This window comes from Phascolarctos cinereus, unplaced genomic scaffold, assembly GCF_003287225.1.
Source record: "Phascolarctos cinereus isolate Bilbo 61053 unplaced genomic scaffold, phaCin_HiC Scaffold_2;HRSCAF=192, whole genome shotgun sequence".
NCBI classification, from domain to species: domain Eukaryota; kingdom Metazoa; phylum Chordata; class Mammalia; order Diprotodontia; family Phascolarctidae; genus Phascolarctos; species Phascolarctos cinereus.
The window spans coordinates 333629118-333641039 of NW_027555625.1; positions in this window are offsets into that span (position 1 = coordinate 333629118).

The window sequence follows — 11922 nt, forward strand, 5'->3', positions numbered from 1 at the left end:
CGTGGTTCCTGCAGGTGTTTGTGTGAGGTGTGTTGAACCAGTTCTGGGGTTTAGCTGCAGCAGAGTTCATCCAGAGGGTGAGTGCAATGGGTCCTTGTCATGCCAAGCTCAGGGCACACCTTGATTGCTGAGCCTTAGCTCTGGAACACAGCGTGTCTCCTAATAGTAAAAAGACAGGAGTGAAAAGTGAGGGGTGCTCTTGGTATGGTGATCTTGACAAATGAATGAAGATCTTCTGATACTCTCCCATATAGTCACAAGGAACTTACCTGATCATAATTTATTGATATGAAGACAAAGGGTACAATTGTCATTGAAAGATCATATATTTAGAATTAGAAGGGAACCTAGAGACCATCAAGACCATCTCTCTCATTTGAAAATGGGGAAACTGAGGCACAGAGAGGTCAGGAGACTTGCCCAAATTCACACAGAGCTAGGGCCTGAGGCAGCATTTTAACTCAGGAATTCCTGATTCCAAGTTCAGCACTCTATCCACTGCTCCATCTGGCTTTCAGACATGCCAATCTGTGAAATAGCTATTCAGATCTCTCTTGTCCTGATATGGGACATGGTACATGCTCAAGGCCAGGCCTGATCAAGACTATTCTGGTAGTGATGTTTCCATATTAGAGTGAAATGAAACACACATATGTCAGCTAAACCTTAACAATAAGTTTTCTTTTTTTTAAATATAAGTTTATTTATTTGTAGTTTCCAGCATTCATTTCCACAAGTTTTTGAGTTCCAAATTTTCACCCCGTCTCACCCTCCCCCCACCCCAGGATGGCATGCATTCTGAATATCCATTCCCCTAGTCTGTCCTCTTTCCTTTCTCTCCCCCCTTCTCTTATCCCCTCCCCCTTCTATTTTCCTGTAGGGCAGGATAGACTTCTGTACCCCATTTCCTGTATTTCTTATTTCCCAGTAGCATGTGAAAACATTTTTTTAAAACATATGTTTTTAAAACTTTAGGTTTCAAATATTCTTCTTCCTCCCTCCCCACCCACCCTCATTGAAAAAGCAAGCAACTCTATATAGGTTGTACATGTGCAGTTATGCAAAACACATCCATAGTAGACATGTTGTGAAAAATTAACTCTATTTCCCTTAATCCTATTCTGCCCTCCCATTTATTCCATTCTTTTTTTTTGACCCTGTTCCTCTTCAGAAGTATTTACTATTGATTACACCCTTTTCTAATCTGCCCTCCTCTCTATCACCCCCTAGCTCTCTTGTCCCCTTCTCCCCCTATTTTCCTGTAGGGTAAGGCAAACTTCCATACCCAATTGGATGTGTATGGTATTCCCTCCTTAAGCCAAATCCTATGAGAATAAGATTACTCATTCCCTCTCACCTTCCCCTGCTTCCCTCCACTGTAAGAGACTTTTCTTTTCTGTTTTTTTTTGTGAGATAATTTACCCCATTCTACCTCTCCCTTTCTTCTTCTCTGAGTATAATCCTCCCTCATCCCTTAATTTTATTCTCCAGATATGACCCCTTAATCTTCAACTCACCCTGTGCCATCTATCTATCTATCTATCTATCTATCTATCTATCTATCTATCTATCTATCTATCTACATACATATAATTTTTTTCCTCCAACTACCCTAATACTGACAAAGGTCTCATGAGTTATAAATATCATCTTTCCATGCAGGAATGTAAACAGTTCAATCTTAATAAGTCTCTTATGATTTCTCTTTCCTGTTTACCTCTTCATGTTCCACTTGAGTCCTGTATTTGAAAGTCAAATTTTCTATTCAGCTCTGGTCTTTTCATCAGGAATGCTTGAAAGTCCTCTATTTCACTGAATGACCATTTTTTCCCCTGAAGGATTATACTCAGTTTTGCTGGGTAGGTGGTTTTAATCCTATGTCCTCTGCCCTCCGGAATATTATATTCCATGCCCTGCCATCCTTTAATGTAGAAGCTGTTAAATCTTGTGTTATCCTGATTGTGTTTCCACAGTACTTGAATTGTTTCCTTCTGGCAGCTTGTAAGATTTTCTCCTTGACCTGGGAACTCTGGAATTTGGCTATTATATTCCTAGGAGTTTTCCTTTGGGGATCTCTTTCAGGAGGAGATCTGTGGATTCGTTCAATTTCTATTTTGCCCTCTGGTTCTAAAAATCAGGGCAGTTTTCCTTGATAATTTCTTGAAAGATGATGTCTAGGCTCTTTTTTTGATCATGGCTTTCAGATAGTCCAATAATTTTCAAATTCTCTCTCCTGGATCTATTTTCCAGGTCAGTTGTTTTTCCAGTGAGATATTTCACATTTTCTAATTTTTCATTCTTTTGGATTTGTTTTACAGTGTCTTGATTTCTCATAAAGTCACTAGCTTCCAATTGCTCTATTCTAATTTTTAAGGAAGTATTTTCTTCAGTAATCTTTTGGACTTCCTTTTCCATTTGGCCAATTTTTCTTTTTAGGGCATTTTTCTCCTCATTGGCTTTGTGGACCTCTTTTGCCATTTGGGTTAGGCTATTTTTAAGGTGTTATTTTCTTCAGTATTTTTTTGGGTCTCCTTTAGCAAGCTGTTGACTTTTTCATGATTTTCTTGCATCACTCTCATTTCTCTTCCCAGTTTTTCCTCTACTTCCCTTACTTGCTTCTCAAAATCCCTTTTGAGCTCTTCCAAGGCCTGGGACTGATTCATATTTTTCTTGAAGGCTTTTGATGTAGGAGCTTTGGCTTTGTTATCTTCTGGTTGTATATTTTGATCTTCTTTGTCACCAAAGTAAGATAATATAGTCTGACTTTTTTTGCACTGCTTGCTCATGATCCTGGCCAATTACTTGAGTTTTAAACTCTTTGTTAAGGTAAAGTCTGCTTCCAATGTGGAGAACGTACTGCCCCAAGCTTCAGGGGTTTGTACAGCTGTTTTCAGAGATACTTGTAGGTACCTGTAAATTTTCAGTTCTCACGAGGTGGTATGATAAGGGGCGAGGTGTTTACTCCTTTCCTGGCCTGTGACCACTAGTATTCCTTTCTATCCTGTAACTGTGAGGAGGGGTTCCTCTCCACAGCCACTATAAGCTCCACCACGCCAGCGTTCCTCCTCAGCAGTGCTCCTCCTCACCCCAGCACTGCCGCCCAGAACTGTGACCCAGATCCAAACGCTGGCAAAGCAAGAGATTCCTGCCTCAGCACTGGGAAAGAGATCCCTGCGATCCGTCTCTGATCAGCTGCTAGATTCCCCCTCAGTCTGTGGGCCGGAAGCTCGGGAAGCAGCTGCCCCCCCCACCAGACCACACTCTTGGGGAATGAAGCTGAAACCCTGCCTTCCTTTCTCAGCACCGACAGAAACAGACTTTTCCCACTGACCTTCTAAGTTGTCTTTGGCATTCATGTGTTGAGGAGTCTGGAAACCTCCACAGCTGCCCACGATTCAGTCCTCTGAGGCCTGCTCCAGGTTTGCTGTGGCCTGCGTGCCAACACCGTGCTGCACTGTGCTCCCAGTCTGGCACGATACACCTTTCTGATCAATCATCCAGGTTGTCGTGGGCTCGAAATTTGTTTCTCTCTGTCTTTTTGTGGGTTCTGCTGCTTCAGAATTTGTTTAGAGCCATTTTTTATGAGTATTTGGAGGGGTTTGGGGGAGAGCTTAAGAAAGTCACTGCTTTCACTCCGCCATCTTGGTTCTGCCCCTCTAACAATAAGTTTTCTTAATTTCATGGAAAGGATATTCAGCAAAGATTTAGCATTGATTCAGTGGGGCACAGTTTCCTTGCCTCTGCTGCTGACATCGTGCCAAATCAGAAGCATATGTCAGTGTTAAAGAAGGAGCTCCTGACCCTTGTGGCCTAGATTTTGTACTCAGCAGACCAGCGAGCCATGTCAATGGTCTGAAAATTAATCCCCTGGAAGAATTAAGTCTTCAGGATGGGTTTCAATACTTTTTAAGGAAAAACCAAGCTATCCTACATGGGGTTGATATTGCTCCTATGGAACCTTGGGACATGGTATGTCTAACCAGGAGGTGACTTCTTGGTCAGGAAGGGAAAGATGCAGACTTGGTCCAATAACAGACCACTTTGGGACTGCAAAACTCTGAGAGCTTGCAGGTCACCAGACTGAGCTTTCCCTGTAATACTATGAGCACAATACTCAATATCCCAAAGAAAGTAGCATTAGGTCTAGGCCAGAACTTCCCTTTGAAAGTGCCAAAAGCCTAGCCCTAACATTGATTCTGAAGTGAGAAAATATGCTGGAAAATTAATCAACAATAAAAAAAGAAAAGAAAAGAAAATTAAGCAACAATAAAAGAATCCCATTGTAAAAAGCTGTTATGATGACAGGAATAGTCAAGACACAAACCCAACAGAAGAGAATTCTAAAATATTTACAAGCTAAGCCTCAAAGAAAAACACAGTTTGGACAGAAATTGAATTGGAATTCCTGGAACAGATGAAACACAGAATTTTTTAAGTGTTTAAAATGTTTTTTAATAGACGTAATGGAAGCTAGAGGAAAAAAAGAAAAATAAGTGATAATTATAGAAGAAAGAATTGTAAAGGGAATTGCAAGAGGTACAAAACCTTGCTCAAGGAAGACACTCTCATAAAATTAGAGTGGATCAAATAGAAACCAATGACTACATCAGATAGCAAGACATTGAGACAAAGTCAAAAATCTGAAAAAATGGAAGGAAATGGAAGGTATCTCAGTGCACAAACAAGCTGCTCAAATCTCTTAGGAACAGAGGGAAAAGTGAAAATAGAAAGCATCTATTGGTCTCATCCTGAAAGAAACCCCAAAATGAAAACCCTCAGGAATAGTATAGTCAAAATCTAGAGCTTCTAGGTCAACAAAAACATGCTGACGCCAACAGAAAGAAAGAATTCACGTACCAAGGAACCAGAGTCAGTGTCACAACTGATTTAGCAGCCACCACCATGCAGTGGAGAGCTAAGACTACAGTATTCTAGAATGTAAGTGATATAAACTTATAGCCAAGAATAACTTAAGTAGCAGAACGGAATATAATTCTACAGAGGAAAAAAATGAATCTGTAAGGAAATAGAAGACTACCAAACATTCCCTGGTGAAAATACTAGACCTGTGTAGAAACTTTGATGCTACAACATAGAAGTTAAGAGAAATGTAAAAAAGATAAACACAAGTGAACATAAATTCGATAAGGGACTAAAGAAGTAAAAACTGCTTACACTCTAAGTGGGAAGATGATACATATGTCTCCTTTGAACTCTATCATCAACATGGGTCATAGAGGGAATGTAATTATACAGAAGGCTTGGGAGTGATTTTGTTATGAGTTGATTATCTTAAAATAAGAATGGAAAGAGAGGGGGAAAAGAATACAGTGGGAGGAAGGGGAAAGAAAAGGAAGATTTAGTGGAAATTATCTTACTTAATCAGGTCCTATAAGTAGAAATCTATGCAAACAAGATGGGGGGTTGGAGAGTGGCTGACACTTGAAACTCACTCTTATTTGAACTAGTCAAAGTAGAGAATACACACATACACATACTCAGGTGCCTAAAGAAATACTTTTCACACGGACCTATATGTATAAAAATACTTATTGCAGCTCTTTTCTGGTGAAAAAGAATTAGAAATTTAGGGGATGCCCATTAATTGTTTAATGGTTGAACAAATTGTGGTATTATGATGGAATACTACTGTACTATAAGAAATGATGAGCAAGATGCTCTCAGATAAACCTTGAAAGCCTTACATAAGTTGACATAAAGTGAAATGTACTGTGTACAAAGTAACAGCAATATTGTAAGATGATCAGCTGTGAATGACTTAGCTATTTTCAGCAATACAGTGATCCAAGACAGTTCTGAAGGATTTATGATGAAAATTGCTATCCATACCCAGAGAAAGAACTGATGGAGTCTGAATACAGATCATTAATTTCATATTTCTTTGGTTTTCAAATTTTGGTCTTTATTTTCTTTTAGAACATGACTAATATGGAAATACGTTTAGCTTGACTACACATTTATAACCTATATCAAATTATTTGCCTTCTCAATGGGGGTGGCAGGAAGGGAAGGAGGAAGAGTGAGTATTTGGAACCCAAAGTTTTAAAAAGAAATGCTAAAAATTCTTTTTACACGTAACTAGGGAAAAATAAAGTACTAAATAAATTTAAATAAAAGAAATTCTTTTCACTCAACAGGGAAATAGAGGGCAAAGTGGTGAGAGGGGGAAGGGGAATTAGAGGGAGGGCAGGTAAAGAGAGAGATTAGTCCTAAGTAAAAGAAAACAAACAAACTCTAAGGATGTGCATAAATATATATAGCTCTTTTTGAAATGGCAAACAATGGGAATCTGAGGGGTGCCCTGAATGGCAGAACAAGTTATGTTATATGAATGTGATAGAATATTATTGGACTATAAGAACTGATGAAGGGAATGGTTTCAGAAAAACCTATAAAGTCTTGTTTGAATCAAGGCAGAATAAAATGACCAGAACCAGTAGAACACTCTATACAATGACAATAATATTGTGAAAACAGACAACTTAGACACTTAGGAACTTTGATCAGGGCTATGGCCAATCATGGTTCCAGAGAACTAGTAACTACCTATGCAACCCACTTGTAGATATACAGGTGAAGGACTCAGAATGCACAAGGAGCCATATCCATGTATCCATATTTGTAACCACAAGGCCTTGAATATAGTAGCAACTTAATAAATATTTATTGAATAAAAAACAAAAAGAACTCATGGGTTTGTGTGGTTTTCTGGAGAGAGCACTGGACTATGAGTCAGGAGACTTGGTTTTGCATTCCAGATCTACTAGGTGCATGTTGTTGGGAAAATCTCTTGGTCTCTCTGAAATTCAGTTTCCTCCTTTGTGACATAAAAGGCATTGTCACATATGACTTTGAAGGATCCTTTCAACTTGGACAGTCTATTGTTCTGTAGCAATCTATAAATATTTGACAGTCACAGATTTTCCATACTATGATGTTATGACTTCTCTAAGGTCACACAGAGGGTCAGTGGCAGAACCATGGCTCAAACCTAGGCTTCTTAACTTCCAGACCAGGGTTCTTCCACCTGCCTCATCCTTCCAGTTTCATCAGGTTAAAGGAAAGAAACGCTTCCAGGGTTCTAAGGACAAGTTGACTGTAATTTTTTCTGGGTTTCTGTGGGATAGAATGAAGACCAGGAGAAGAAGGAATGGCCAAAGGAGATGTCAAGCCTTAGACATATCTCTCTCTCTCCCGCTGCTGATGGCTTATGCCATACAAGGGAGATTACGACATGGGCAGGTTACTCCCTGGATCAGTTCATAGAGTTTTCAGCTCTCAAACATTCCTGCCTACAGCTCTGCTTCACAAATGGAAGACAGAAATACTCCCAGGCCCCACTGGGCACTCCTATTTATACCTGATTCCTTGGGCCTAGATATGACTCAGGCAATGTAGTACGTGGTAAGAGTATTTCATCCTGAGTCTGGCAGTCTGGGTTTGAATTCCTGCTCTGCTACTTATAATCTATGTGACCCTGAGTGACCAATTACAATAGTAGATTGAGAGTAGGCTGTTAGAGCACATTAAGTCCATCCTCCTCATTTACAGATGAGAACCTGAAAGTCAAAGTGGTTAAGTGATTTATACAAAATAACACAGAAAGAACTAAAGTCAGAAACCAAACCTAGTTCCTGACTCCAAACCTCCATCATCCTTTCCAGTGTACCACACTGCTTCCCAACATACCTTGTGAGGCATGTTCTACTGGGTATTCCTTTAATTAATGAGTCTGAGCAGATGACTACTGTGGTACCTTCTAGTTCTTGAATTCTGTAGAAAGTCACGTTCTCTCTGGGTCTCAATGTCCTCATCTGTCAAAATGAAGGGGTTGCATTTGACCACCTAGAATGTCCTTTGTAACTGTAGGTCTACGATCTTAAATACTATTATCTGTGTGACCCTAAGAGAGTCACTTGATCTCTCTGGGCCTCCTCCATTTCCTCATCTTTAAAATGAGGGGGTATATGGATAGTTTATGAAGTGTCTCCTATTATCCTCAAGCAAAGGCTGCTTGGCTCCTAAGTCACTAAAAAGGACATTGAAGCACCCCAAGGCCCATGCTTTCCTTAAAAAATATGAGAAAAAACAAGAAATCATTTTTCTCAGTACTTTAGTCAGAAGTCCTTTATCTAATCTACAATGAGAAACCCCTACCATCTTTTTAAACTATGGGTTCTGAAACAATATCCTTGATAAACATATTTTTTCATCATTCTTATTGAAGGACTGATGGGCATCTGGTGATGCAGTGGATAGCATTGAGCTTGACATCAGGAAGGCTCATTTTTTTGAGTTCAAGTTTGGCCTTAGATACTTATTAGCTGTGTGACCCTGGGCAAGTCATTTAACCCTGTTTGCCTCAGTTTCTTCATTTATAAAATGATTTGGAGAAGGAAATGGCACACCATTCCAGTATCTTTGCAAAGGAAATCTGGAAATGAGGTCATGGGGAGTCAGATAGTACTGAAATGACTGAAAAACCACAAAAATTGAAGGATTAACCAGTTTCTAAAGGGAGAGACCTGTTCCACCTAAGAAAGAGTCCTTGTAGTGATTAGGGTATCAGACTAAGTGGTGGAAGAAGTCTTTGATTAATTTAATTAATAGTAGTATTTTCTAGTTAACCTTTTACCAGGCTGAAAAGAGAATATGTAGAGGTTCTGATCAAAGAGAGATTGAATAGTTTTAGGAAAATGTTTCTTCAGGGGACACTTGTATTTTTAGTTACAAGTTTTGTTTGATAAACAGTTACACAAATTCTGAACTCTTGCTTCATCTCAACCCTTCCTTATTCCTGAATATGGAACTTTGTTTTTATTTCTGGATACTATGAAATTATGAAGACCTTACTATGGAAAGAAGAGTTCTTATTAGCCTGGGCAACTTTGCTGTATGAATCCCCCTGAAAGCAACAATGTCTCTAAATATTAAAATATCCACACATATAACTGTATGTTTATAAAATCTTTCTGATAGATTTGAAACTTAAAAGTCAGAGTGCTAATTTTTTCCCCTACAGTAATGATGTCCCTAATATGAATAGAGCTGGATCACTATCAGTGAAAAAATTACTCCTATGACAGGGTGGCTTTAAATCTGCATTGTGTATTTCCATTGGTCTGGAATGACTTATCATAATTTATAATGTTATAACATTGGATACTGTGAATTTGAATACATGAGTCCACTTCATGGGATTCATTATTTCCATTAATTGGGACCCAGTATGGAAATCTGTGTCAGACAGGGGAAAGAAACAGCTAATAAAAACCACAGGCATTTGTTGTCTTCACTAAGACTCATCTATGCCACCCTTCTGAAGTTCCAAGGCTGGTGAGATAGGAAAAAGCTGCTTTGGGGGCACCTTCTTGGGCCCTTATTATACACTGTTTTGTACCTGTCCACAGTCTGATCTTCCAATCAAGCCTTTTCTCTGGTTGCTCTGATTCCTGTTATCTCATGTTCCAGACAAACAGGCTTATCCTCTGTCTGTTATGATCATCCTACTGTTTTCTGTCTCTGTGCCTTTACTCATACCCTTCCTCATCCCTGGAATAGGGTATATTAAGTTCTAGTCTGTTGAAATTCCTTCCTTTCCTTCAAGGCCCAGCTCAGCTGCCACCTCTTCCATGATCCCCAACACCCTCAGGGGTGTGGTGGAAAGGGGCATTTATTAAGTACCTACTATGTACCAAGTACTCTGCTTTACAAATGCTAACTTATTTGATCTCATTTGAGTAGATCCCCACAACAATCTTGTGAAGTAAGTGCTATTATGATCTCTATTTTATAGTTGAGGAAACTCAGGCAGATAGTGTTAAGTTACTTGCCCAGGGTCATATTGCTAGAAGGTGATTTGGACTCAGGTCTTCTCTCTTCCTTGCTCAGCACTCTATCTACTTTATTATCTAAGTGAACTCTCCTTCCTCAAATTTCTTATAGAACTTTGCATGGAACTAGCCTCTAATTCCCTCTTTCTTGTGCCACAGCTACTTTCTTACATGGTTTTCCTCTCATTGCCTTGTAGTCTCCTAGTGAACAGGGGCTGTTTCATAGCTTTTTCGGCTAGCACAGGATCTACATGATAATGTTTACTGACTAAAAAAGGAACTAGATCATTATCTACATGGGGGTGGGGGAGAGGAAAAGGACCTGTGACATTACTGATATAGAGAATTCCAGGATGAGGAAACTCCTACCATGTCAGGTGGTCTGCCTTCTCTGAAACCTAGAGTCTATGAGAACGGCCTAGAGCAAGGATTCTTAACTTGGGACCTGTGGATGGATTTCAAGTTGTCCATGAACTTGGATGAGAAAAAAAATTACGTCTTAATTTTCACCAACTTCTAACTGAAAATTAGCATTTTTTCCAATTATTTAAAACCATCATTCTGAGAAGGGATCTGTAGGCTTCACCTGGCTGCCAAAGAATCCATGACAGAAATTGGATTAAGTACTTTTGGCCTAGAGCACTGAGAGGTTAAATAACTTGCCCCAAGGTCATGTAGCATTAAGGGCCAGAGGCAAGATTTTAACCTAGGTCTTCTTGGCTTCCAGTCCAGCTCTGTAGCTACTACATCATACTCCTTCCCTTTCCAGGCAAAGGATCATTGATTTAGAATTGGAATGGACCTTAGATGTCATCTGGTCCAACCCCCGATTATTATCCCTATTTTATTGATTAAACGTAAGTCTAGAGAGGTAAAGACACACAGGTAGTAAACAGCAGAAGGCTGATTCAGATTCAGAATCTTTGACTCAGAATCCAATACTTTTCTCTCTGCATTGCACTACCTACATATGTTTTATACCTCAATAGACTGTAAGTTGTATGAGGGAAGAAAAGTATATTTTATTTCATTTCAACAGCTCATAGAAGACCAAATATTAAGTTTCTGTACACAGTTGGATACACACATACACACACACATACACCCACACACGTACATATATATGTGTGTATAATATCTATCTACCTATTTATTTACTATCTATCTATCTCCCTTCCCATCATCTATGTCTTCCTAGGGGATGACCTGGACAGGAACTTAAAAGTGACCTAAGCCAACCCCTTCATTTTACATGTGTGTAAGTCATTTTATATAGAGAAAGTAAGGGAGTTAGATGTTAAGTCAAATAGGTAGCAAGTGACTGAGTAAGTCTTATGAGTCCACATCCAGTGCCTTGCTTTCCTCCCTCCCTCCCTCTCTCCTTCCTTCCTTTCTTTCTTTCTTTCTTTCTTTTTTCTTCCTTCCATCCATCCATCCTTCCTTCCTTCCTTCCTTCCTTCCTCCCTTCCTTCCTTCCTTCCTTCCTTCCTTCCTTCCTTCCTTCCTTCCTTCCTTCCTTCCTTTTTTTCCTATCTTAGCCAAGTTGGAAGTTCTGCAGCCACCCATGAGCCTGATCCCACTTCTGATTGGCACAGGAGTTTTCACCTACTTTATTTTCAACCTCCCTAGGTGTCTTAGTGGCCCCCTCCTTCCAGAGGCTGTTGGTGATGGCCTTAGTGTGCATACCCAATTAGCTTTAGTTACACTTCAACTCAGAACTCCTCAGCTCCGATGATCCACCAGCCTCAGCCTTCAAGGCGGCAGAGATTGCCATGCCAAAGCAGAGCCAGTATTTTCCCTTTCTGCCATGTGGCTGTCCAACAATGCAGGTCATAGCATCAGATTTCCCTTTCTGCTGGTGATCTGCTGGGAGATTTGACTGATCTGACTCAGAGCATCTGAGAACAGCTCTCATCCCAAAGTTTTGCTCTGGTATATTAATAGGGCCAGCTGTGCTGTTCTTCCTGTTTGGCTGGGTTCCCTTCTGGAAATGATGATTCACTCAGATTCCAGGAAGAGCACAAAGAAGCATTCAGATTTCAGAAAATGAAAATATTAATTAGGAAAA